Below are 27,506 nucleotides of genomic sequence, written 5' to 3' on the forward strand. Positions count from 1 at the left end.
AACTCGTGTTTTCCTGTTTTCAACCTCTATTTCCATGGGCTAGCTCACAGTTTTCATGTTTTTTGCCCATTTCATGGGCTATAGCGCACATTTTCCGGTTCCCGGGACAATTTCTAGCTATCGTAAGAACCGATACTTGGTTTGAGAGGCGTTGCAAGAACTCGTGTTTTTCATGTTTTCTGCCTCCATTTCCATGGGTTATAGCTCATAGTTTTCATGTTTTCTGCCCATTTCATGGGCAATAGCGAACAATTTCCAGTTTTTGGGACAATTTCCACCTACCGTAGCACCGATACTTGGTTTGAGAGGCGTCGCAAAAACTCGTGTTTTTCATATTTTCAGCCTCCATTTCCATGGGCTAGAGCTGATAGTTTCATGTTTTTTGCCCATTTCATGGGCTATTTCCCAAGACTATTTCCAGCTACCATAACCGCCGATACTTGGTTTGAGAGGCGTCGCAAAAACTCGTTTTTTTTCATGGTTTCTTCCTCACTTTCTGTGGGCTATAGCTCATAGTTTTCATGGTTTTGCCCATTTCATGGGCTATAGCGCACATTTTCCTGTTCCCGGGACAATTTCTAGCTACTGTAACCACCGATAAATGGTTTGAGAGGCATCGCAAAAACTCGTGTTTTTCATGTTTTCAGCCTTCATTTCCGAGGGCTAGAGCTGAAAGTTTTCATGTTTTTCCCCATTTTTGGCTCCTAGGACGATTTCCAGCTACCGTAACCGCCGATACCTGGTTTGAGATGCGTCGCAAAAATTCATGTTTTTCATGGTTTCTGTCTCCATTTACGTGGGCTATAGCTAACAATTTTCATGTTTTTTGCCCATTTAATGGGGCTATATCGCAAATTTTCCGGTTCTCCAGACAATTTCCAGCTACCATAAGAACCGATATTTTTTTGACAGGCGTCGTAAAAACTCGTCATTTTCATGTTTTCTGCCTCCATTTTCCGATTTCTCGGACAATTTCTAGCTACCGTAACCACCGATACTTGGTTTCAGAGGCGACGCAAAAACTCGTGTTTTTCATGTTTTCAGCCTACATTTCGGTGGGCTAAAGCTGACAGTTTTACCCATTTCATGGGCTATAGCGCACATTTTCTGGTTCCCAGGACGATTTCCAGCTACTGTAACCACCGATAATTGGTTTGAGAGGTGTCGCAAAAACTCGTTTTTTGCATGTTTTCTACCTCCATTTCAGTGGGCTATAGCTCACAGTTTTCATGTTTTTGCCCATTTCATGTGCTATGTCGCACATTTTCTGGTTCCCTGGACAATTTCTAGCTACCGTAAACACCGATACTTGGTTTGAGAGGCATCGCAAAAACTCGTGTTTTCATGTTTTCAACCTCTATTTCCATGGGCTAGCTCACAGTTTTCATGTTTTTTGCCCATTTCATGGGCTATAGCGCACATTTTCCGGTTCCCGGGACAATTTCTAGCTACCGTAAGAACCGATACTTGGTTTGAGAGGCGTTGCAAGAACTCGTGTTTTTCATGTTTTCTGCCTCCATTTCCATGGGTTATAGCTCATAGTTTTCATGTTTTCTGCCCATTTCATGGGCAATAGCGAACAATTTCCAGTTTTTGGGACAATTTCCACCTACCGTAGAACCGATACTTGGTTTGAGAGGCGTCGCAAAACCTCGTGTTTTTCATATTTTCAGCCTCCATTTCCATGGGTAGAGCTGATAGTTTCATGTTTTTTGCCCATTTCATGGGCTATTTCCCAAGACTATTTCCAGCTACCATAACCGCCGATACTTGGTTTGAGAGGCGTCGCAAAAACTCGTTTTTTTCATGGTTTCTTCCTCACTTTCCGTGGGCTATAGCTCATAGTTTTCATGTTTTTGCCCATTTCATGGGCTATAGCGCACATTTTCTGGTTCCCGGGACAATTTCTAGCTACTGTAACCACCGACACATGGTTTGAGAGGCATCGCAAAAACTCGTGTTTTTCATGCTTTCAGCCTTCATTTCCAAGGGCTAGAGCTGAAAGTTTTCATGGTTTTCCCCATTTTTGGCTCCTAGGACGATTTCCAGCTACCGTAACCGCCGATACCTGGTTTGAGATGCGTCGCAAAAATTCATATTTTTCATGGTTTCTGTCTCCATTTACGTGGGCTATAGCTAACAAGTTTCATGTTTTTTGCCCATTTAATGGGGCTATATCGCAAATTTTCTGGTTCTCCAGACAATTTCCAGCTACCATAAGAACCGATATTGTTTTGACAGGCGTCATAAAAACTCGTGATTTTCATGTTTTCTGCCTCCATTTTCCGGTTTCTCGGACAATTTCTAGCTACCGTAACCACCGATACTTGGTTTCAGAGGCGACACAAAAACTCGTGTTTTTCATGTTTTCAGCCTACATTTCGGTGGGCTAAAGCTGACAGTTTTACCCATTTCATGGGCTATAGCACACATTTTCTGGTTCCCAGGACGATTTCCAGCTACTGTAACCACCGATAATTGGTTTGAGAGGTGTCGCAAAAACTCGTTTTTTGCATGTTTTCTACCTCCATTTCAGTGGGCTATAGCTCACAGTTTTCATGTTTTTGCCCATTTCATGTGCTATATCGCACATTTTCTGGTTCCCTGGACAATTTCTAGCTACCGTAAACACCGATACTTGGTTTGAGAGGCATCGCAAAAACTCGTGTTTTCATGTTTTGAACCTCTATTTCCATGGGCTAGCTCACAGTTTTCATGTTTTTTGCCCATTTCATGGGCTATAGCGCACATTTTCCGGTTCCCGGGACAATTTCTAGCTACCGTAAGAACCGATACTTGGTTTGAGAGGCGTTGCAAGAACTCGTGTTTTTCATGTTTTCTGCCTCCATTTCCATGGGTTATAGCCCATAGTTTTCATGTTTTCTGCCCATTTCATGGGCTATAGCGAACAATTTCCAGTTTTTGGGACAATTTCCAGCTACCATAAACACCGATACTTGGTTTGAGAGGCATCGCAAAAACTCGTGTTTTTCATATTTTCAGCCTCCATTTCCATGGGCTAGAGCTGATAGTTTCATGTTTTTTGCCCATTTCATGGGCTATAGCACACATTTTCTGGTTCCCAGGACGATTTCCAGCTACTGTAACCACTGATAATTGGTTTGAGAGGTGTCGCAAAAACTCGTTTTTTGCATGTTTTCTACCTCCATTCAGTGGGCTATAGCTCACAGTTTTCATGTTTTTGCCCATTTCATGTGCTATATCGCACATTTTCTGGTTCCCTGGACAATTTCTAGCTACCGTAAACACCGATACTTGGTTTGAGAGGCATCGCAAAAACTCGTGTTTTCATGTTTTCAACCTCTATTTCCATGGGCTAGCTCACATTTTTCATGTTTTTTGCCCATTTCATGGGCTATAGTTGAGAGGCGTTGCAAGAACTCGTGTTTTTCATGTTTTCTGCCTCCATTTCCATGGGTTATAGCTCATAGTTTTCATGTTTTCTGCCCATTTCATGGGCAATAGCGAACAATTTCCAGTTTTTGGGACAATTTCCACCTACCGTAGCACCGATACTTGGTTTGAGAGGCGTCGCAAAAACTCATGTTTTTCATATTTTCAGCCTCCATTTCCATGGGCTAGAGCTGATAGTTTCATGTTTTTTGCCCATTTCATGGGCTATTTCCCAAGACTATTTCCAGCTACCTGATACGTCTCCATGCCACATTATTGATGTTATCTACATGTTTTATGCACACTTTATGTCATATTCGTGCATTTTCTGGAACTAACCTATTAACAAGATGCCGAAGTGCCAGTTGCTGTTTTCTGCTGTTTTTGGTTTCAGAAATCCTAGTAAGGAAATATTCTCGGAATTGGACGAAATCAAAGCCCAGGGGCCTATTTTCTCACGAAGCTTCCAGAAGTCCGAAGGAGAGACGAAGAGGGGCCACGGAGGGGCCACACCATAGGGCGGCGCGGCCCCCCCTTGGCCGCGCCGGCCTGTAGTGTGGGGCCCCCGTGCCGCCTCTTGACCTGCCCTTCCACCTATAAAAAGTCTCCGTGACGAAACCCCCAGTACCGAGAGCCACGATACGGAAAACCTTCCAGAGACGCCGCCGCCGCCGATCCCATCTCGGGGGATCCAGGAGATCGCCTCCGGCACCCTGCCGGAGAGGGGAATCATCTCCCGGAGGACTCTACGCCGCCATGGTCGCCTCCGGTGTGATGTGTGAGTAGTCTACCCCTGGACTATGGGTCCATAGCAGTAGCTAGATGGTTGTCTTCTCCCCATTGTGCTATCATTGTCGGATCTTGTGAGCTGCCTAACATGATCAAGATCATCTATCTGTAATTCTATATGTTGCGTTTGTTGGGATCCGATGAATAGAGAATACTTGTTATGTTGATTATCAAAGTTATGCTATGTGTTGTTTATGATCTTGCATGCTCTCCGTTACTAGTAGATGCTCTGGCCAAGTAGATGCTTGTAACTCCAAGAGGGAGTACTTATGCTCGATAGTGGGTTCATGCCTCGCATTGACACCGGGACAAAGTGATGTAAAGTTCTAAGGTTGTGTTGTGCTGTTGCCACTAGGGATAAAACATTAGTGCTATGTTCAAGGATGTAGTCACTAGTTACATTACGCACCATACTTAATGCAATTGTCTGTTGTTTGCAACTTAATACTGGAGGGGGTTCGGATGATAACCTGAAGGTGGACTTTTTAGGCATAGATGCAGTTGGATGACGGTCTATGTACGTTGTCGTAATGCCCAATTAAATCTCACTATACTCATCATGATATGTATGTGCATGGTCATGCTCTCTTTATTTGTCAATTGCCCAACTGTAATTTGTTCACCCAACATGCTGTTTGTCTTATGGGAGAGACACCTCTAGTGAACTGTGGACCCCGGTCCAATTCTCTTTAATGAAATACAATCTACTGCAGTACTTGTTCTACTGTTTTCTGCAAACAATCATCTTCCACACAATACGGTTAATCCTTTGTTACAGCAAGCCGGTGAGATTGACAACCTCACTGTTTCGTTGGGGCAAAGTACTTTGGTTGTGTTGTGCAGGTTCCACGTTGGCGCCGGAATCCCTGGTGTTGCGCCGCACTACATCCCGCCGCCATCAACCTTCAACGTGCTTCTTGGCTCCTCCTGGTTCGATAAACCTTGGTTTCTTTCTGAGGGAAAACTTGCTGCTGTGCGCATCATACCTTCCTCTTGGGGTTGCCCAACGAACGTGTGAAATACACGCCATCAAGCACTTTTTCTGGCGCCGTTGCCGGGGAACTGAAGAAAAGCTACACCACAGAGAATTGCCTCCCACGGCAACAGCTCTTTTTCTGGCGCCGTTGCCGGGGAGATCAAGACACACTGCAAGGGGAGTCTCCACTTCTCAATCTCTTTACTTTGTTTTTGTCTTGCTTAGTTTTATTTACTACTTTGTTTGCTGCACTAAATCAAAATACAAAAAAATTAGTTGCTAGTTTTACTTTACTTGCTATCTTGTTTGCTATATCAAAAACACAAAAAAATTAGTTTACTTGCATTTACTTTATCTAGTTTGCTTTATTTACTGTTGCAAAAATGGCCAACGCTGAAAATACTAAGTTGTGTGACTTCACAACCACAAATAATAATGATTTCTTATGCACACCTATTGCTCCACCTGCTACTACAGCAGAATTCTTTGAAATTAAACCTGCGTTACTGAATCTTGTTATGCGAGAGCAATTTTCTGGTGTTAGTTCTGATGATGCTGCTGCCCATCTCAATAATTTTGTTGAATTATGTGAAATGCAAAAATATAAAGATGTAGATGGTGATATTATTAAACTAAAATTGTTCCCTTTCTCATTAAGAGGAAGAGCTAAAGATTGGTTGCTATCTCTGCCTAAGAATAGTATTGATTCATGGACTAAATGCAAGGATGCTTTTATTGGTAGATATTATCCCCCTGCTAAAATTATATCTTTGAGGAGTAGCATAATGAATTTTAAACAATTAGATACTGAACATGTTGCTCAAGCTTGGGAAAGAATGAAATCTCTGGTTAAAAATTGCCCAACCCATGGACTGACTACTTGGATGATCATCCAAACCTTCTATGCAGGACTAATTTTTTCTTCACGAAATTTATTGGATTCAGCTGCTGGAGGTACCTTTATGTCCATCACTCTTGGTGAAGCAACAAAGCTTCTTGATAATATGATGATCAACTACTCTGAATGGCACACGGAAAGAGCTCCACAAGGTAAGAAGGTAAATTCTGTCGAAGAAACCTCTTCCTTGAGTGATAAGATTGATGCTATTATGTCTATGCTTGTGAATGATAGGACTAATATTGATCCTAATAATGTTCCGTTAGCTTCATTGGTTGCACAAGAAGAACATGTTGATGTAAACTTCATTAAAAATAATAATTTCAACAACAATGCTTACCGGAACAATTCTAGTAACAACTATAGGCCATATCCTTATAATAATGGCAACGGCTATGGTAATTCTTATGGGAATTCTTACAACAATAATAGGAGTTCACCCCCTGGACTTGAAGCCATGCTTAAAGAATTTATTAGTACACAAACTGCTTTTAACAAATCTGTTGAAGAAAAGCTTGGGAAAATTGATATACTTGCTTCTAAAGTCGATAGTCTTGCTGCTGATGTTGATCTTTTGAAATCAAAAGTTTTGCCTAATGAGAATCATCATAATAAAATTACTACTACAGCAAATGCCATCCAAGTTAGAATTAATGAGAATATAAGATTAATGGCTGAACTGCGTGCTAGGTGGGATAGAGAAGAAAATGAAAAACTAGCTAAAGAAAAGAATATAGCTAAAGTTTGGACTATTACCACCACTAGTAATGCTAATGCTACACATGTTGCTGCACCTCCTACTCATACTAATAAAAGAATTGGTGTTAGCAATGTTTCCACTTCTAATGCAAAGCGCGAAAAACTGCACGAAAGCTGCTAAAACTGCTGAAACTGCCTGTGATAAAGCTGCTGAAATTTTTTCCAACATTGGGGATGATGATCCCATTGCTTTAGATTATAATGGTTTGAATTTTGATGATTGCCACATCTCTGAAGTTATAAAGTTCTTGCAAAAACTTGCTAAAAGTCCTAATGCTAGTGCTATAAATTTGGCTTTTACACATCATATTACAAATGCTCTTATAAAAGCTAGAGAAGAGAAACTAGAGCGCGAAGCCTCTATTCCTAAAAAGCTAGAGGATGGTTGGGAGCCCATCATTAAGATGAAGATTAAAGATTTTGATTGTAATGCTTTATGTGATCTTGGTGCAAGTATTTCTGTTATGCCTAAGAAAATTTATAATATGCTTGACTTGCCACCGCTGAAAAATTGTTATTTGGATGTTAATCTTGCTGATCATTCTACAAAGAAACCTTTGGGTAAAGTTGATAATGTTCGCATTACCGTTAACAATAACCTTGTTCCCGTTGATTTTGTTGTCTTGGATATTGAATGCAATGCATCTTGTCCCATTATATTGGGAAGACCTTTTCTTCGAACTGTTGGTGCTATTATTGATATGAAGGAAGGTAATATAAAATATCAATTTCCTCTCAAGAAAGGTATGGAACACTCCCCTAGAAAGAGAATGAAGGTACCTTTTGATTCTATTATGAGAACAAATTATGATGTTGACACTTCGTCTCTTGATAATACTTGATACACACTTTCTGCGCCTAGCTGAAAGGCGTTAAAGAAAATTGCTTATGGGAGACAACCCATGTTTTTACCTACAGTACTTTGTTTTTATTTTGTGTCTTGGAAGTTGTTTACTACTGTAGCAACCTCTCCTTATCTTAGTTTTGTGTTTTGTTGTGCCAAGTTAAGCCGTTGATAGAAAAGTAAGTACTAGATTTGGATTACTGCACAGTTCCAGATTTCTTTGCTGTCACGAATCTGGGTCCACCTCCCTGTAGGTAGCTCAGAAAATTAAGCCAATTTACGTTCATGATCCTCAGATATGTACGCAACTTTCATTCAATTTGAGCATTTTCATTTGAGCAAGTCTGGTGCCATTTTAAAATTCGTCAATGCGAACTGTTCTGTTTTGACAGATTCTGCCTTTTATTTCGCATTGCCTCTTTCGCTATGTTGGATGAATTTATTTGATCCATTAATGTCCAGTAGCATTATGCAATGTCCAGAAGTGTTAAGAATGATTGTGTCACCTCTGAATATGTCAATTTATATTGTGCACTAACCCTCTAATGAGTTGTTTCGAGTTTGGTGTGGAGGAAGTTTTCAAGGATCAAGAGAGGAGTATGATGCAACATGATCAAGGAGAGTGAAAGCTCTAAGCTTGGGGATGCCCCGGTGGTTCACCCCTGCATATATCAAGAAGACTCAAGCGTCTAAGCTTGGGGATGCCCAAGGCATCCCCTTCTTCATCGACAACATTATCAGGTTCCTCCCCTGAAACTATATTTTTATTCCATCACATCTTATGTGCTTTTTCTTGGAGCGTCGGTTTGTTTTTGTTTTTTTGTTTTGTTTGAATAAAATGGATCCTAGCATTCACTTTATGGGAGAGAGACACGCTCCGCTGTAGCATATGGACAAGTATGTCCTTGGTTTCTACTCATAGTATTCATGGCGAAGTTTCTCCTTCGTTAAATTGTTATATGGTTGGAATTGGAAAATGATACATGTAGTAATTGCTATAAATGTCTTGGGTAATGTGATACTTGGCAATTGTTGTGCTCATGATTAAGCTCTTGCATCATATGCTTTGCACCCATTAATGAAGAAATACATAGAGCATGCTAAAATTTGGTTTGCATATTTGGTTTCTCTAAGGTCTAGATAATTTCTAGTATTGAGTTTGAACAACAAGGAAGACGGTGTAGAGTCTTATAATGTTTTCAATATGTCTTTTATGTGAGTTTTGCTGCACCGGTTCATCCTTGTGTTTGTTTCAAATAAGCCTTGCTAGCCTAAACCTTGTATCGAGAGGGAATACTTCTCATGCATCCAAAATACTTGAGCCAACCTCTATGCCATTTGTGTCCACCATACCTACCTATACTACATGGTATTTTCCGCCATTCCAAAGTAAATTGCTTGAGTGCTACCTTTAAAATTCCATCATTCACCTCTGCAATATATAGCTCATGGGACAAATAGCTTAAAAACTATTGTGGTATTGAATATGTAATTATGCACTTTATCTCTTATTAAGTTGCTTGTTGTGCGATAACCATGTTCACTGGGGACGCCATCAACTATTCATTATTGAATTTCATGTGAGTTGCTATGCATGTTCGTCTTGTCTGAAGCAAGAGAGATCTACCACCATATGGTTAAGCATGCATATGTTAGAGAAGAACATCGGGCCGCTAACTAAAGCCATGCTCCATGGTGGAAGTTTCAGTTTTGGACAACAATCCTCAAATCTCAAATGAGAAAATTATTAATTGTTGGTATATGCTTATGCATAAAAGAGGAGTCCATTATCTGTTGTCTATGTTGTCCCGGTATGGATGTCTAAGTTGAAGAATAATCAATAGCGAGAAATCCAATGCGAGCTTTCTCCTTAGACCTTTGTACAGGCGGCATAGAGGTACCCCTTTGTGACACTTGGTAAAAACAATGCATTGTGATGACCCGGTAGTCCAAGCTAATTAGGACAAGGTGCGGGCACTATTAGTACGCTATGCATGAGGCTTGCAACTTATAAGATATAATTTACATGATGCATATGCTTTATTACTACCGTTGACAAAATTGTTTCATGTTTTCAAAATCAAAGCTCTAGCACAAATATAGCAATCGATGCTTTTCCTCTATGGAGGACCATTCTTTTACTTTCAATGTTGAGTCAGTTCACCTATTTCTCTCCACCTCAAGAAGCAAACACTTGTGTGAACTGTGCATTGATTCCTACATACTTGCTTATTGCACTTATTATATTACTCTATGTTGACAATATCCATGAGATATACATGTTACAAGTTGAAAGCAACCGCTGAAACTTAATCTTCTTTTGTGTTGCTTCAATATCTCTACTTTGAATTATTGCTTTATGAGTTAACTCTTATGCAAGACTTATTGATGCTTGTCTTGAAGTGCTATTCATGAAAAGTCTTTGCTTTATGATTCACTTGTTTACTCATGTCATATACATTGTTTTGATCGCTGCATTCACTACATATGCTTTACAAATAGTATGATCAAGATTATGATGGCATGTCACTCCAGAAATTATCTGTGTTATTGTTTTACCTGCTCGGGACGAGCAGAACTAAGCTTGGGGATGCTGATACGTCTCCGACGTATCGATAATTTCTTATGTTCCATGCCACATTATTGATGTTATCTACATGTTTTATGCACACTTTATGTCATATTCGTGCATTTTCTGGAACTAACCTATTAACAAGATGCCGAAGTGCCGATTCTGTTTTCTGCTGTTTTTGGTTTCAGAAATCCTAGTAAGGAAATATTCTCGGAATTGGACGAAATCAAAGCCCAGGGGCCTATTTTCTCACGAAGCTTCCAGAAGTCCGAAGGAGAGACGAAGAGGGGCCACGGAGGGGCCACACCATAGGGCGGCGCGGCCCCCCCCTTGGCCGCGCCGGCCTGTAGTGTGGGGCCCCCGTGCCGCCTCTTGACCTGCCCTTCCGCCGATAAACAGTCTCCGTGACGAAACCCCCTGTACCGAGAGCCACGATACGGAAAACCTTCCAGAGACGCCGCCGCCGCCGATCCCATCTCGGGGGATCCAGGAGATCGCCTCCGGCACCCTGCCGGAGAGGGGAATCATCTCCCGGAGGACTCTACGCCGCCATGGTCGCCTCCGGTGTGATGTGTGAGTAGTCTACCCCTGGACTATGGGTCCATAGCAGTAGCTAGATGGTTGTCTTCTCCCCATTGTGCTATCATTGTCGGATCTTGTGAGCTGCCTAACATGATCAAGATCATCTATCTGTAATTCTATATGTTGCGTTTGTTGGGATCCGATGAATAGAGAATACTTGTTATGTTGATTATCAAAGTTATGCTATGTGTTGTTTATGATCTTGCATGCTCTCCGTTACTAGTAGATGCTCTGGCCAAGTAGATGCTTGTAACTCCAAGAGGGAGTACTTATGCTCGATAGTGGGTTCATGCCTGCATTGACACCTGGGACAGTGACAGAAAGTTCTAAGGTTGTGTTGTGCTGTTGCCACTAGGGATAAAACATTAGTGCTATGTTCAAGGATGTAGTCACTAGTTACATTACGCACCATACTTAATGCAATTGTCTGTTGTTTGCAACTTAATACTGGAGGGGTTCGGATGATAACTTTGAAGGTGGACTTTTTAGGCATAGATGCAGTTGGATGACGGTCTATGTACTTTGTCATAATGCCCAATTAAATCTCACTATACTCATCATGATATGTATGTGCATGGTCATGCTCTCTTTATTTGTCAATTGCCCAACTGTAATTTGTTCACCCAACATGCTGTTTGTCTTATGGGAGAGACACCTCTAGTGAACTGTGGACCCCGGTCCAATTCTCTTTACTGAAATACAATCTACTGCAATACTTGTTCTACTGTTTTCTGCAAACAATCATCTTCCACACAATACGGTTAATCCTTTGTTACAGCAAGCCGGTGAGATTGACAACCTCACTGTTTCGTTGGGGCAAAGTACTTTGGTTGTGTTGTGCAGGTTCCACGTTGGCGCCGGAATCCCTGGTGTTGCGCCGCACTACATCCCGCCGCCATCAACCTTCAACGTGCTTCTTGGCTCCTCCTGGTTCGATAAACCTTGGTTTCTTTCTGAGGGAAAACTTGCTGCTGTGCGCATCATACCTTCCTCTTGGGGTTGCCCAACGAACGTGTGAAATACACGCCATCACTACCATAACCACCGATACTTGGTTTGAGAGGCGTCGCAAAAACTCGTTTTTTTCATGGTTTCTTCCTCACTTTCCGTGGGCTATAGCTCATAGTTTTCATGTTTTTGCCCATTTCATGTGCTATATCGCACATTTTCTGGTTCCCTGGACAATTTCTAGCTACCGTAAACACCGATACTTGGTTTGAGAGGCATCGCAAAAACTCGTGTTTTCATGTTTTCAACCTCTATTTCCATGGGCTAGCTCACAGTTTTCATGTTTTTTGCCCATTTCATGGGCTATAGCGCACATTTTCCGGTTCCCGGGACAATTTCATGCTATCGTAAGAACCGATACTTGGTTTGAGAGGCGTTGCAAGAACTCGTGTTTTTCATGTTTTCTGCCTCCATTTCCATGGGTTATAGCTCATAGTTTTCATGTTTTCTGCCCATTTCATGGGCAATAGCGAACAATTTCCAGTTTTTGGGACAATTTCCACCTACCGTAGCACCGATACTTGGTTTGAGAGGCGTCGCAAAAACTCATGTTTTTCATATTTTCAGCCTCCATTTCCATGGGCTAGAGCTGATAGTTTCATGTTTTTTGCCCATTCCATGGGCTATTTCCCAAGACTATTTCCATTTACCATAACCGCCGATACTTGGTTTGAGAGGCGTCGCAAAAACTCGTTTTTTTTCATGGTTTCTTCCTCACTTTCTGTGGGCTATAGCTCATAGTTTTCATGTTTTTGCCCATTTCATGGGCTATAGCGCACATTTTCCGGTTCCTGGGACAATTTCTAGCTACTGTAACCACCGATAAATGGTTTGAGAGGCATGGCAAAAACTTGTGTTTTTCATGTTTTCAGCCTTCATTTCCGAGGGCTAGAGCTGAAAGTTTTCATGTTTTTCCCCATTTTTGGCTCCTAGGACGATTTCCAGCTACCGTAACCGACGATACCTGGTTTGAGATGCGTCGCAAAAATTCATGTTTTTCATGGTTTCTGTCTCCATTTACGTGGGCTATAGCTAACAATTTTCATGTTTTTTGCCCATTTAATGGGGCTATATCGCAAATTTTCTGGTTCTCCAGACAATTTCCAGCTACCATAAGAACCGATATTTTTTTGACAGGCGTCGTAAAAACTCGTGATTTTCATGTTTTCTGCCTCCATTTTCCGGTTTCTCGGACAATTTCTAGCTACCGTAACCACCGATACTTGGTTTCAGAGGCGACGCAAAAACTCGTGTTTTTCATGTTTTCAGCCTACATTTCGGTGGGCTAAAGCTGACAGTTTTACCCATTTCATGGGCTATAGCGCACATTTTCTGGTTCCCAGGACGATTTCCAGCTACTGTAACCACCGATAATTGGTTTGAGAGGTGTCGCAAAAACTCATTTTTTGCATGTTTTCTACCTCCATTTCAGTGGGCTATAGCTCACAGTTTTCATGTTTTTGCCCATTTCATGTGCTATATCGCACATTTTCTGGTTCCCTGGACAATTTCCAGCTACCGTAAACACCGATACTTGGTTTGAGAGGCATCGCAAAAACTCGTGTTTTCATGTTTTCAACCTCTATTTCCATGGGCTAGCTCACAGTTTTCATGTTTTTTGCCCATTTCATGGGCTATAGCGCACATTTTTCGGTTCCCGGGACAATTTCTAGCTACCGTAAGAACCGATACTTGGTTTGAGAGGCGTTGCAAGAACTCGTGTTTTTCATGTTTTCTGCCTCCATTTCCATGGGTTATAGCTCATAGTTTTCATGTTTTCTGCCCATTTCATGGGCAATAGCGAACAATTTCCAGTTTTTGGGACAATTTCCACCTACCGTAAACACCGATACTTGGTTTGAGAGGCGTCGCAAAAACTCGTGTTTTTCATATTTTCAGCCTCCATTTCCATGGGCTAGAGCTGATAGTTTCATGTTTTTTGCCCATTTCATGGGCTATAGCGCACATTTTCTGGTTCCCAAGACTATTTCCAGCTACCATAACCGCCGATACTTGGTTTGAGAGGCGTCGCAAAAACTCGTTTTTTTCATGGTTTCTTCCTCACTTTCCGTGGGCTATAGCTCATAGTTTTCATGTTTTTGCCCATTTCATGGGCTATAGTGCAAGTTTTCCGATTCCCGGGACAATTTCTAGCTACTGTAACCACCGATACATGGTTTGAGAGGCATCGCAAAAACTCGTGTTTTTCATGTTTTCAGCCTTCATTTCCGAGGGCTAGAGCTGAAAGTTTTCATGTTTTTCCCCATTTTTGGCTCCTAGTACGATTTCCAGCTACCGTAACCGCCGATACCTGGTTTGAGATGCGTCGCAAAAAATCATGTTTTTCATGGTTTCTGTCTCCATTTACGTGGGCTATAGCTAACAATTTTCATGTTTTTTGCCCATTTAATGGGGCTATATCGCAAATTTTCCGGTTCTCCAGACAATTTCCAGCTACCATAAGAACCGATATTTTTTTGACAGACGTCGTAAAAACTCGTGATTTTCATGTTTTTTGCCTCCATTTTCCGGTTTCTCGGACAATTTCTAGCTACTGTAACCACCGATACTTGGTTTCAGAGGCGACGCAAAAACTCGTGTTTTTCATGTTTTCGGCCTACATTTCGGTGGGCTAAAGCTGACAGTTTTACCCATTTCATGGGCTATAGCGCACATTTTCTGGTTCCCAGGACGATTTCCAGCTACTGTAACCACCGATAATTGGTTTGAGAGGTGTCGCAAAAACTCGTTTTTTGCATGTTTTCTACCTCCATTTCAGTGGGCTATAGCTCACAGTTTTCATGTTTTTGCCCATTTCATGTGCTATATCGCACATTTTCTGGTTCCCTGGACAATTTCTAGCTACCGTAAACACCGATACTTGGTTTGAGAGGCATCGCAAAAACTCGTGTTTTCATGTTTTCAACCTCTATTTCCATGGGCTAGCTCACAGTTTTCATGTTTTTTGCCCATTTCATGGGCTATAGCGCACATTTTCCGGTTCCCGGGACAATTTCTAGCTACCGTAAGAACCGATACTTGGTTTGAGAGGCGTTGCAAGAACTCGTGTTTTTCATGTTTTCTGCCTCCATTTCCATGGGTTATAGCTCATAGTTTTCATGTTTTCTGCCCATTTCATGGGCAATAGCGAACAATTTCCAGTTTTTGGGACAATTTCCACCTACTGTAGCACCGATACTTGGTTTGAGAGGCGTCGCAAAACCTCGTGTTTTTCATATTTTCAGCCTCCATTTCCATGGGCTAGAGCTGATAGTTTCATGTTTTTTGCCCATTTCATGGGCTATTTCCCAAGACTATTTCCAGCTACCATAACCGCCGATACTTGGTTTGAGAGGCGTCGGAAAAACTCGTTTTTTTTCATGGTTTCTTCCTCACTTTCCATGGGTTATAGCTCATAGTTTTCATGTTTTTGCCCATTTCATGGGCTATAGCGCACATTTTCCGGTTCCCGGGACAATTTCTAGCTACTGTAACCACCGATACATGGTTTGAGAGGCATCGCAAAAACTCGTGTTTTTCATGTTTTCAGCCTTCATTTCCGAGGGCTAGAGCTGAAAGTTTTCATGTTTTTCCCCATTTGTGGCTCCTAGGACGATTTCCAGCTACCGTAACCACCGATACCTGGTTTGAGATGCCTCGCAAAAATTCATGTTTTTCATGGTTTCTGTCTCCATTTACGTGGGCTATAGCTAACAATTTTCATGTTTTTTGCCCATTTAATGGGGCTATATCGCAAATTTTCCGGTTCTCCAGACAATTTCCAGCTACCATAAGAACCGATATTTTTTTGACAGGCGTCGTAAAAACTCGTGATTTTCATGTTTTCTGCCTCCATTTTCCGGTTTCTCGGACAATTTCTAGCTACCGTAACCACCGATACTTGGTTTCAGAGGCGACGCAAACTCGTGTTTTTCATGTTTTCAGCCTACATTTCGGTGGGCTAAAGCTGACAGTTTTACCCATTTCATGGGCTATAGCGCACATTTTCTGGTTCCCAGGACGATTTCCAGCTACTGTAACCACCGATAATTGGTTTGAGAGGTGTCGCAAAAACTCGTTTTTTGCATGTTTTCTACCTCCATTTCAGTGGGCTATAGCTCACAGTTTTCATGTTTTTGCCCATTTCATGTGCTATATCGCACATTTTCTGGTTCCCTGGACAATTTCCAGCTACCGTAAACACCGATACTTGGTTTGAGAGGCATCGCAAAAACTCGTGTTTTCATGTTTTCAACCTCTATTTCCATGGGCTAGCTCACAGTTTTCATGCTTTTGCCCATTTCATGGGCTATAGCGCACATTTTTCGGTTCCCGGGACAATTTCTAGCTACCGTAAGAACCGATACTTGGTTTGAGAGGCGTTGCAAGAACTCGTGTTTTTCATGTTTTCTGCCTCCATTTCCATGGGTTATAGCTCATAGTTTTCATGTTTTCTGCCCATTTCATGGGCAATAGCGAACAATTTCCAGTTTTTGGGACAATTTCCACCTACCGTAAACACCGATACTTGGTTTGAGAGGCGTCGCAAAAACTCGTGTTTTTCATATTTTCAGCCTCCATTTCCATGGGCTAGAGCTGATAGTTTCATGTTTTTTGCCCATTTCATGGGCTATAGCGCACATTTTCTGGTTCCCAAGACTATTTCCAGCTACCATAACCGCCGATACTTGGTTTGAGAGGCGTCGCAAAAACTCGTTTTTTTCATGGTTTCTTCCTCACTTTCCGTGGGCTATAGCTCATAGTTTTCATGTTTTTGCCCATTTCATGGGCTATAGTGCAAGTTTTCTGGTTCCCAGGACAATTTCTAGCTACTGTAACCACCGATACATGGTTTGAGAGGCATCGCAAAAACTCGTGTTTTTCATGTTTTCAGCCTTCATTTCCGAGGGCTAGAGCTGAAAGTTTTCATGTTTTTCCCCATTTTTGGCTCCTAGTACGATTTCCAGCTACCATAACCGCCGATACCTGGTTTGAGATGCATCGCAAAAAATCATGTTTTTCATGGTTTCTGTCTCCATTTACGTGGGCTATAGCTAACAATTTTCATGTTTTTTGCCCATTTAATGGGGCTATATCGCAAATTTTCCGGTTCTCCAGACAATTTCCAGCTACCATAAGAACCGATATTTTTTTGACAGACATCGTAAAAACTCGTGATTTTCATGTTTTTTGCCTCCATTTTCCGGTTTCTCGGACAATTTCTAGCTACCGTAACCACCGATACTTGGTTTCAGAGGCGACGCAAAAACTCGTGTTTTTCATGTTTTCGGCCTACATTTCGGTGGGCTAAAGCTGACAGTTTTACCCATTTCATGGGCTATAGCGCACATTTTCTGGTTCCCAGGACGATTTCCAGCTACTGTAACCACAGATAATTGGTTTGAGAGGTGTCGCAAAAACTCATTTTTTGCATGTTTTCTACCTCCATTTCAGTGGGCTATAGCTCACAGTTTTCATGTTTTTGCCCATTTCATGTGCTATATCGCACATTTTCTGGTTCCCTGGACAATTTCTAGCTACCGTAAACATCGATACTTGGTTTGAGAGGCATCGCAAAAACTCGTGTTTTCATGTTTTCAACCTCTATTTCCATGGGCTAGCTCACAGTTTTCATGTTTTTTGCCCATTTCATGGGCTATAGCGCACATTTTCCGGTTCCCGGGACAATTTCTAGCTACCGTAAGAACCGATACTTGGTTTGAGAGGCGTTGCAAGAACTCGTGTTTTTCATGTTTTCTGCCTCCATTTCCATGGGTTATAGCTCATAGTTTTCATGTTTTCTGCCCATTTCATGGGCAATAGCGAACAATTTCCAGTTTTTGGGACAATTTCCACCTACCGTAGCACCGATACTATGTTTGAGAGGCGTCGCAAAACCTCGTGTTTTTCATATTTTCAGCCTCCATTTCCATGGGCTAGAGCTGATAGTTTCATGTTTTTTGCCCATTTCATGGGCTATTTCCCAAGACTATTTCCAGCTACCATAACCGCCGATACTTGGTTTGAGAGGCGTCGCAAAAACACGTTTTTTTCATGGTTTCTTCCTCACTTTCCGTGGGCTATAGCTCATAGTTTTCATGTTTTTGCCCATTTCATGGGCTATAGCGCACATTTTCTGGTTCCCGGGACAATTTCTAGCTACTGTAACCACCGATACATGGTTTGAGAGGCATCGCAAAAACTCGTGTTTTTCATGTTTTCAGCCTTCATTTCCGAGGGCTAGAGCTGAAAGTTTTCATGTTTTTCCCCATTTTTGGCTCCTAGTACGATTTCCAGCTACCGTAACCGCCGATACCTGGTTTGAGATGCGTCGCAAAAAATCATGTTTTTCATGGTTTCTGTCTCCATTTACGTGGGCTATAGCTAACAATTTTCATGTTTTTTGCCCATTTAATGGGGCTATATCGCAAATTTTCCGGTTCTCCAGACAATTTCCAGCTACCATAAGAACCGATATTTTTTTGACAGACATCGTAAAAACTCGTGATTTTCATGTTTTTTGCCTCCATTTTCCGGTTTCTCGGACAATTTCTAGCTACCGTAACCACCGATACTTGGTTTCAGAGGCGACGCAAAAACTCGTGTTTTTCATGTTTTCGGCCTACATTTCGGTGGGCTAAAGCTGACAGTTTTACCCATTTCATGGGCTATAGCACACATTTTACGGTTCCCAGGTGACGATTTCCAGCTACTGTAACCACAGATAATTGGTTTGAGAGGTGTCGCAAAAACTCGTTTTTTGCATGTTTTCTACCTCCATTTCAGTGGGCTATAGCTCACAGTTTTCATGTTTTTGCCCATTTCATGTGCTATATCGCACATTTTCTGGTTCCCTGGACAATTTCTAGCTACCGTAAACATCGATACTTGGTTTGAGAGGCATCGCAAAAACTCGTGTTTTCATGTTTTCAACCTCTATTTCCATGGGCTAGCTCACAGTTTTCATGTTTTTTGCCCATTTCATGGGCTATAGCGCACATTTTCCGGTTCCCGGGACAATTTCTAGCTACCGTAAGAACCGATACTTGGTTTGAGAGGCGTTGCAAGAACTCGTGTTTTTCATGTTTTCTGCCTCCATTTCCATGGGTTATAGCTCATAGTTTTCATGTTTTCTGCCCATTTCATGGGCAATAGCGAACAATTTCCAGTTTTTGGGACAATTTCCACCTACCGTAGCACCGATACTATGTTTGAGAGGCGTCGCAAAACCTCGTGTTTTTCATATTTTCAGCCTCCATTTCCATGGGCTAGAGCTGATAGTTTCATGTTTTTTGCCCATTTCATGGGCTATTTCCCAAGACTATTTCCAGCTACCATAACCGCCGATACTTGGTTTGAGAGGCGTCGCAAAAACACGTTTTTTTCATGGTTTCTTCCTCACTTTCCGTGGGCTATAGCTCATAGTTTTCATGTTTTTGCCCATTTCATGGGCTATAGCGCACATTTTCTGGTTCCCGGGACAATTTCTAGCTACTGTAACCACCGATACATGGTTTGAGAGGCATCGCAAAAACTCGTGTTTTTCATGTTTTCAGCCTTCATTTCCGAGGGCTAGAGCTGAAAGTTTTCATGGTTTTCCCCATTTTTGGCTCCTAGGACGATTTCCAGCTACCGTAACAGTCGATACCTGGTTTGAGATGCGTCGCAAAAATTCATGTTTTTCATGGTTTCTGTCTCCATTTACGTGGGCTATAGCTAACAAGTTTCATGTTTTTTGCCCATTTAATGGAGCTATATCGCAAATTTTCCGGTTCTCCAGACAATTTCCAGCTACCATAAGAACCGATATTTTTTTGACAGGCGTCGTAAAAACTCGTGATTTTCATGTTTTCTGCCTCCATTTTCCGGTTTCTCGGACAATTTCTAGCTACCGTAACCACCGATACTTGGTTTCAGAGGCGACGCAAAAACTCGTGTTTTTCATGTTTTCAGCCTACATTTCGGTGGGCTAAAGCTGACAGTTTTACCCATTTCATGGGCTATAGCACACATTTTCTGGTTCCCAGGACGATTTCCAGCTACTGTAACCACCGATAATTGGTTTGAGAGGTGTCGCAAAAACTCGTTTTTTGCATGTTTTCTACCTCCATTTCAGTGGGCTATAGCTCACAGTTTTCATGTTTTTGCCCATTTCATGTGCTATATCGCACATTTTCTGGTTCCCTGGACAATTTCTAGCTACCGTAAACACCGATACTTGGTTTGAGAGGCATCGCAAAAACTCGTGTTTTCATGTTTTCAACCTCTATTTCCATGGGCTAGCTCACAGTTTTCATGTTTTTTGCCCATTTCATGGGCTATAGCGCACATTTTCCGGTTCCCGGGACAATTTCTAGCTACCGTAAGAACCGATACTTGGTTTGAGAGGCGTTGCAAGAACTCGTGTTTTTCATGTTTTCTGCCTCCATTTCCATGGTTATAGCTCATAGTTTTCATGTTTTCTGCCCATTTCATGGGCAATAGCGAACAATTTCCAGTTTTTGGGACAATTTCCACCTACCGTAGCACCGGTACTTGGTTTGAGAGGCGTCGCAAAAACTCGTGTTTTTCATATTTTCAGCCTCCATTTCCATGGGCTAGAGCTGATAGTTTCATGTTTTTTGCCCATTTCATGGGCTATTTCCCAAGACTATTTCCAGCTACCATAACCGCCGATACTTGGTTTGAGATGCGTCGCAAAAACTCGTTTTTTTCATGGTTTCTTCCTCACTTTCCGTGGGCTATAGCTCATAGTTTTCATGTTTTTGCCCATTTCATGGGCTATAGCGCACATTTTCCGGTTCCCGGGACAATTTCTAGCTACTGTAACCACCGATACATGGTTTGAGAGGCATCGCAAAAACTCGTGTTTTTCATGTTTTCAGCCTTCATTTCCGAGGGCTAGAGCTGAAAGTTTTCATGTTTTTCCCCATTTTTGGCTCCTAGGACGATTTCCAGCTACCGTAACCGCCGATACCTGGTTTGAGATGCGTCGCAAGAATTCATGTTTTTCATGGTTTCTGTCTCCATTTACGTGGGCTATAGCTAACAATTTTCATGTTTTTTGCCCATTTAATGGGGCTATATCGCAAATTTTCCAGTTCTCCAGACAATTTCCAGCTACCATAAGAACCGATATTTTTTTGACAGGCGTCGTAAAAACTCGTGATTTTCATGTTTTCTGCCTCCATTTTCCGGTTTCTCGGACAATTTCTAGCTACCGTAACCACCGATACTTGGTTTCAGAGGCGACGCAAAAACTCGTGTTTTTCATGTTTTCAGCCTACATTTCGGTGGGCTAAAGCTGACAGTTTTACCCATTTCATGGGCTATAGCGCACATTTTCTGGTTCCCAGGACGATTTCCAGCTACTGTAACCACTGATAATTGGTTTGAGAGGTGTCGCAAAAACTCGTTTTTTGCATGTTTTCTACCTCCATTTCAGTGGGCTATAGCTCACAGTTTTCATGTTTTTGCCCATTTCATGTGCTATATCGCACATTTCCTGGTTCCCTGGACAATTTCCAGCTACCGTAAACACCGATACTTGGTTTGAGAGGCTGTTGCGGTCAGAAACCCACCGGCGAGCAACGACGGGCAACACAGGAGAGCCGGGAGCAACTTAGGGCTGCGGCTGGCCCTGGTCCCTCCGAGCGACGGCCCGCAAAGACTCCGGCACGCACGTCCGATGCTGATGCAAGGGCGTGCCACCTGACCTATACCTGGTCAGGAAGGTGATGGAGATGCCTCGCTTAGTTTCCTGCATGGCATACACGTAAACATTAAATACGAGCCTCGATCGGCTCTCAGGTTGTCCTGTGAATCGGCTCAAGGAGCCGATCCACCCATGATTCGCACGAGGTGCACGAATATATGGTGGTCCTGCTTGATCAAGATAAAGCTAAAACGATCTATGACGATTTGGGGTTTTCACCGCATAATCGGATCATCCTACTCACGATTGGGCCTCGCGGCCACGCACGGTGATCGTAAGCCGATCCTAGACAGGGCCTAAAAACCAACACGAGGTTGATCCCCGGAACGTCCTGTCTAGGGCTAGCAAACTACACCCTACGCGCCGCTGGATCCTCCAACCCTTTGTAAGGCCTAACTATTACAGATATTAAACTAATCCTTGAAGAACAAGGAGCAACCGTAACGGATCGGATCTACTAAATAATGATCAAGCGGGGTGCCGCCCCTACACCTAAGATAGGTGTAAGGGCGGCCAGATGTATAAGGGTTGCACGACGATAGCATATGATACGAAGAACAATGCTAACCCTAACACATCTAAGATAACTACGTTGCTCGCCATCAAAAAGGCTTCAGTACGAGCAACGCATGAACGATGAATAAACTTGTACTGCCTAGATCGCAAGATGCGATCTAGGCAGCATGATGCTTACCCGGAAGAAACCCTCGAGACGAAGGAGTTGGCGATGCGCCTAGATTGATTTGTGGTGAACGTTGGTTGTTGTTTATTTCATAAACCCTAGATACATATTTATAGTCCGTAGACTTCCTAACGTGGGAATAATCCCAACCGTGCACGAGACAAACTCTAACTAATCGACACGTATCCTACTATGTTACAGATACAAGGGCAAACTAGCCCAAACTTTGCATATAAGGCCGATTCATGCATATTCTTCCATGTATATTCTTCAAGCCCATTTTGATCGTGGCCCACCTCTGACTCGGTCAAATTCTGGTGATAACACATGCCCCCCTGGTTTTGGAATTGATAATTCCAAAATCACTCTGTTCTTCTTCGTTGGGTCATGTCGTGGCAGAACCGTCGCAGTATCCTTCATCATGATGCCTTGCCTTCTCAACTTCTCCGCGTGACCTGGCAGTTTTTTTTTTAGGCACCACTTCCTCGGAAACTGCTGTGGCATTGAATTTCCACTATATCCCCTTTTATTTAACCGCTCCAAACAGTTTGCTTCCGCATCCCCTTCGCATTAGCACTCCAAAAGCCCTCCTGCGCCACCATGTCTTCTTCCTCCTCTGCTTCATCGGATCTTTCCAGCCAATCCTCCTCTTCTCGCGAGCCGACGCCGGAGCATAACCCGGAGGAGGTCCATGCGGCGAACACCCGCCGCGCCATCGAGGCCGGGGAGGAATCCAGCCATGATTTCTCCGTCTGGTCTGAGGACGACAAGTCCTTGACCGACGGGGAAAGTGACCTCCGCTTCCTCGCCGACGGGGAAACGGAGGAGGAGAGCGATGACGACCGCTTCTCCTGCGACGACTTCACCTCTCCCGAGGAGGAGGAGGAGGAGAAGGAGGAGGAGGAGGAGGAGGATGACACCTCCTCCGACGAGCCGCCGGCCAAACGCTTTTGTCCCTGGCCGGGGAACCTCAGCGACTTCGACAGCGACGACGACGACGCTGACGAGGAGGATGAGGACAATGAGGGCCCGGCCGGCGGCCGCTGGAGCAGCGATGACGAGCCCGCCGGGAGTAGCGCCGACAGCGGCGACGACGGCGATGACGAGGGCAGCGATGGCCCATAGATAGGACCATTAGCATAGGATCAGTAGTAGTAGACGGGGCAATGTAGCCCCTAGTACTTCCTTTTGAGAGCAATCAGCTCTTTATGTAAGAAATCTTGCTTATCAATGAAGAATTTCCCCAATTCGATTTTGCCGATTGCCGATTTCCCTTGAGCCGATTAGCCGATTTCCCCTCATACTGATTTTGCCGATTTGTCCATTTAGCCAATGCTTAACGAGCCGATAGAAACGCACCGGTTCTTCATAATTCATCCTTCAATTCTTCAACTGATGACTTTGAAATCTGGTGGATAATGTGGAGTCTTCAAGAAAACCCTTAAACTCCTCCCACCAGGTCCAGTGATCCTCTTCTGCAAGGATTCACCATTTTTGAAGAAGGTTGCGATGAAGGATCAGCCGATGACATCCCAATCGGCTTCTAAAACAGAGCATCTACCAGACCAGCTGCCCCCCGAGCCTCAGTCAAGGCGAGACTAGCGGCGAGGATGCACAGATCAAACAAAGGGCTTTGAGCTCAGGTAATCTGAGACACCCACCACGCAAAGCGAGCCACACTTGCCCCCATTGATCACCTTCCTTCCGCTGAAAGCCGATGTTGCAGATGAAACACCAGCAGCTTAATGAGAAAGAGGCTACCCTGCCCGCCAAAATTGATGCTTCTGACAGTACTGCTTAATGAGAATGAGGAAGCTCTCATTGTTCATTCCTTCGAGGACGCAGAAGGCCTCACAGCTGATCTGGACTTGGTGAAGATCTGCGTCTTGACCAAGCAACAAGTACTAGAGTCGATGGCTGTGCATCGGCTTCGTTTCTTAGTTCTAAAGTCGATGTCCTTGCATCGGCTGTATATCATGAAAAAAAAAATTTACTGGCCGATTTTTCCTATCGGCCCCCAATCTTTCACTGCACACATGTTCGTCTGCACATGTTCATCTGACTAGGTGCCCCCCGAGCCGAATCTGTCAGGTGACTGCAGATATCAGCTCTGTAGTACGCCAAGGCACTATATTTGCACGTCGGCTCCGTTAGGATTAGTGTTGATTCTCATCAGCCGACGTGACCGCTGCTCATTAGATCATCGTTGAACACAAGCAGACCGTGTGGTGAGGATAATTTTGGCTGATTGCTGGAATCGGCCTCCATATTGAATCGCTCAATGAAGGCTTTGTAATGTTCCTTCATAGATCCTTGGGGCCGATCCCAAGGATCGGCCTCGCCACGTTTGCTCATCGGTTTGCTCTTGCTACACGGTCAGGCCGGTGGATAAGACCAGCCTAACCCTGCCCTTCGTCACGTCGATACGCTCGCAGTTGTCCAAATTGATACCTGAGAGTGGCTCTTGGCCTGCTGTTTCCCAAGCATTCATGCCAGCCGTTGAAATCTCGGCTGAGTCATCGGCCTGGACGACCTCTACCTCATCTCCATCCCACTGTATTACGCATTGGTGCATCGTGGAGGGAATGCAACAGTTGGCGTGGATCCAATCTCTTCCTAGCAGAACAGCATAGGTGCTCTTGCTATCGACGATGAAGAACGTCGTAGGGATGGTTTTCCTTCCTACGGTCAGATCCACGTTCAGAACACCTTGTGCGTCAGACGCTTGGCCGTTGAAATCGCTCAATGTTACGTTGGTCTTGATCAGATCCGAGCTAGAGCGTCCCAACCGACGTAGCATAGAGTATGGCATAATGTTGACGGCCGCTCCGGTGTCCACCAGCATCTTATTGACAGGCCTCCCATCGATGTAACCTCGCAAATACAGGGCCTTCAGATGTCTGTAGCTTCTTTCTCGTGGCTTCTCAAAGATAACCGGTCGTGGGCCGCAGTCAAGTTGTGCCACAGGTGCCTCGTCTAATCCTGGAGCACTGAACTCCGAAGGAAGGATGAACACCATGTTTGTGCCAGCCGATGTTTCATCATCGGCTTTCCTTTGCTTGGGGCGCCACTCCATTTTTCGTGGTCGACCCTCTTCATCCAGGGTTCGCTGGACCTTCGCAGCCAGATCAGGCCGCGCTTTCCTTAGCGTGTGCAGGTATAACCTTTCGGCTTCCTCCAAGCCGCGCAATCGCTGAACCCTACGCTTTTGGGAACGGCTGAGTCCATCAGGGCACCACCTTGGCCAGTGGTACCTGTCTTCTTCTTCTTCATCGTCTTCCAAATCCTCGAGATCTTCCACCCGAGGGGACTCAGCGTTCTTGTTCCGAAGTGGGAGAGGCCCTAGACGTTTGAATACGGACACGTTAGCTGCATCCTTCCTCTTTTGCTTACATTCTGGGCAGTTGCAGATCGTAGGCAATCGGCTCATTCCTGAATCCCAGCAGTGTCTGAAGAAGGGGCAGTCCCAGTGTCTATCCTCGTCGTCTTGCTTCCTCGATTCTTCCTTGGCACGGCGCTCGTACTCCTCCTCATCGCGATCATGCCGACGATGTCTCCTGGCGTCCCTAGCCAGACGGTCTCTATCATCATCGTCGCTGGATCGTCGGCATTGGCTATATTGACTCACGTACTTGTTGAGGAGGTGATCGGAGAGAGGTCGCTGATATCTTACATTCCTCACTTCTCCCTCTGTGATGTAGCGCTTGCCATCGTGCCGGAGCCGATCGCGTGGAGCGGCCTCCTCTGTGTCCTTGCTACGAGAGCAGCTGCCCTCGTCTCCATCCTTGCCAGAGTGGTGTCTAGGTCCTACCATGTTGATGTTGAACGAGAATCCTGGCTGGCAACCTTCAGGGTAAGTGCACTCCACCATGTTAACGGCGGGGAAGGGGTGGGTGTCGACCTTCATGGCGTACTGGTTGAAAATCAGACGTCCTTGTTCTACCGCCATTTGGATCTGCTGACGCCACACCCTGCAGTCGTTGGTGGTATGGGAGAACGAGTTATGCCATTTGCAGTATGGCTTTCCGTTCAGCTCCTGTACCGTGGGGATTTTGAGGCCTTCGGGTAACTTCAACTGCTTCTCCTTGAGTAAGAGGTCGAAGATTTGCTCAGTTTTAGTCACGTCAAAATCAAACCCTGCGGGCGGACTGGTGGCTTAACCCATTTGCGGGACACGGGGTTGCCCCCGAGTCCATTCAGCCACTTGCTACTTCTTGATCTCCGCAGAGCCTTCGTCTTCATCAGCCTCAACCAGGACTACCGCACGCTTGAATTTGTCCTGGTACAAGTCCGGGTGGCGCTGTTCATATCTTGTGATTTCTGAACCATGTGCGCCAGTGAAGGGTAGTCTGCTTGGGAGGCCATGTCCTTGATTGGTGATGCAAGGCCCACCACTGCCAACTCGACTGCTTCTTTTTCAGTCACATGAGCCGAATAACATCGGTTCCTAAGATTTCTGAAGCGCTGGATGTATTCTGCCACAGTTTCTCCACGCTTCTGACGTATCTGTGCTAGATCGGCAATGCCGGCCTCGGAAGCCTCTGAGTGAAACTGCATGTGGAACTGTTCTTCCAACTGCTTCCAAGTCCGGATCGAGTCCGGTGGCAACGAAGTATACCACCCGAAAGCCGATCCGTGAGGGACTGTGCGAAGAACCTCACGCGTAGTGGATCCGATGCTGAGGCCGTTCCTAGCTGTGCCAAATATCGGCTCACATGCTCGATGGAGCTGGAACCATCTGATCCATTAAATTTGGAGAAATCAGGGAGCCGATATTTGGGTGGTAGCGGGACCAACTCGTACTCGTTGGGGTACGGCTTGGAATAGCCGATTGTCCTCCTTTTCGGCACCATGCCGAACTGGTCTCTCAGGATTGTACTGATTTGATCCGCGGTGCTGGCTGCAGGAGTCGAACTCTGAAGATTCGCCGGGGTGGCGTACTTAGCCAGCCATGCTTGCTTTTCCAGCTCTGAGCCAACTGCAGGAGCTGAGCTCTGGAGGTTCGTCGGAGTGGCATACTTAGCTAGCCACGTCTGCTTCTCAAGATCTGTCGCTGACGTTCCTCCTGCTTTTCCAGAAGTCCCTGCTGTTGCGGCCTGGTTTGTGAGCGCCCAGTTACCGCAGTCTGGCACGTATGTGCACATGTACCCATGAGGGATCTCCTTAGGCACCTCATGCAAGAACTGGCAGTCACTAGGGTCACCACCGATCTTGTAGACGACGAATGCCGGTGAATTCGGCACTTCTGGTGCCGCCAACGCAAATGG

Source organism: Lolium perenne, chromosome 3 (genome assembly GCF_019359855.2).
Source record: "Lolium perenne isolate Kyuss_39 chromosome 3, Kyuss_2.0, whole genome shotgun sequence".
Lineage (NCBI taxonomy): Eukaryota > Viridiplantae > Streptophyta > Magnoliopsida > Poales > Poaceae > Lolium > Lolium perenne.